This window comes from Eutrema salsugineum, unplaced genomic scaffold, assembly GCF_000478725.1.
Source record: "Eutrema salsugineum unplaced genomic scaffold, Eutsalg1_0 scaffold_3, whole genome shotgun sequence".
In the NCBI taxonomy this organism is placed as follows: Eukaryota; Viridiplantae; Streptophyta; class Magnoliopsida; order Brassicales; family Brassicaceae; genus Eutrema; species Eutrema salsugineum.
The window spans coordinates 15903076-15904383 of NW_006256756.1; the positions used below are offsets into that span (position 1 = coordinate 15903076).

The 1308-nt window shown below is 46.9% G+C and overlaps 1 non-coding gene across 1 annotated transcript; it reads right to left on the reverse strand.

Moving 5' to 3' along the window:
- Window positions 1–617: 617 nt before the first annotated feature.
- On the reverse strand, window positions 618–724 carry LOC112085925. The gene has a single exon (XR_002899203.1). It is a non-coding gene; the product is annotated as a small nucleolar RNA R71 (small nucleolar RNA).
- Between the last annotated feature and the right edge of the window lie 584 nt (window positions 725–1308).

The following is a 1308-nucleotide window of genomic DNA, read 5'->3' on the forward strand; positions in this document are numbered from 1 at the left end:
CAGATTAGAAAGGCGAGCTCGCGAGAGAGAACGGCACTTTGACAGACTTGGAATGGCAGAACAACAGAGAATGGAGCAACAGGCTCAGGCAGCCGAGCACCAGGCTCAGGCTAAACAGGCTCAGGCAGCCGGAGCAACAGGCTCAAAGAAACAAACGGCTTGCTCAGCAAAACCAACACCAAGAGAATAGAAATGAACAACAAGCCCATCATGTTCATCCGCCACCGCCCCAAGTTCAGAGACAACATCCTCCAATCTGTGTTGGAGAGAATGACCGAGCTAATGCGCACCAATACCGAGCTGGGATTCAAGCTCCACCAGTTCAAAACAACAACTTTGAAGTTAAAGCTTCCCTGCTCAATATGGTGCAAAACTCAAAGTTCCACGGTCTGGCTGGAGAAGACCCTCTCGAGCATCTAGATCAATTTGATCGGGTTTGCGACTTAACCAAGATAAATGGCGTCTCCGAAGATAGCTTCAAGCTATGCTTGTTCCCTTTCAGCCTCGGTGATAAAGCACACCAGTGGGAAAAGAATATACCGAGGGGTTCTATACAAACCTGGGAGCAGTGTAAACTGGCGTACTTATCAACGTTCTTTTCCACATCACGCACGGCTAAGCTCAGGAATCAGATCTCAAGTTTCACGCAGCACAATAACGAGAGCTTTAGTGAAGCTTGGGAACGGTTTAGAAGCTACACTAACCAATGCCCACACCACGGCTTCTCAGAGGCATCCCTCTTGAGTACTTTATACCGAGGTGCACTCCCCAAGATCAGAAACCAACTTGATACAGCTTCAAATGGGAATTTTCTTGGAAAAGAGATCACTGCGGCAATGGAACTAGTTGAGAACCTAGCCATGTCCAATGACACGTATGGAGAGGACTTTGATAGAGCAAACCGTACAGAGGGATCTAGTGATGAACAGCGCATGAAAATGGATATAAGAGAGCTTCAGAGTAAGCTTGACAAGGTTTTGATGGCGACTCAAAAGCCAATACACTTTGTAGGCGAGTTTGATGAGCAAGGGCCAAGTTTTGACAATGTTAATGAAGATGGTCTAACACAAGAGGAGCTGAATTACATAGGGAATCAGCAGAGGTATCAGCGGTTTAACAACTACAACAGTAACCCAAATCTCTCATACAGAAACCCGAATGTAGCTAACCCTCAAGACCAAGTGTACCCTGCTCAACAACAACAACAAAGCTATGCTCAAAAGGCTCCTTTTCAGAATACCTTCCAGCCCAAGCAACAGTTCAGTGGGCAACAGCACGGCTACACTCAGCAGAATCAAGCGGCTCAGA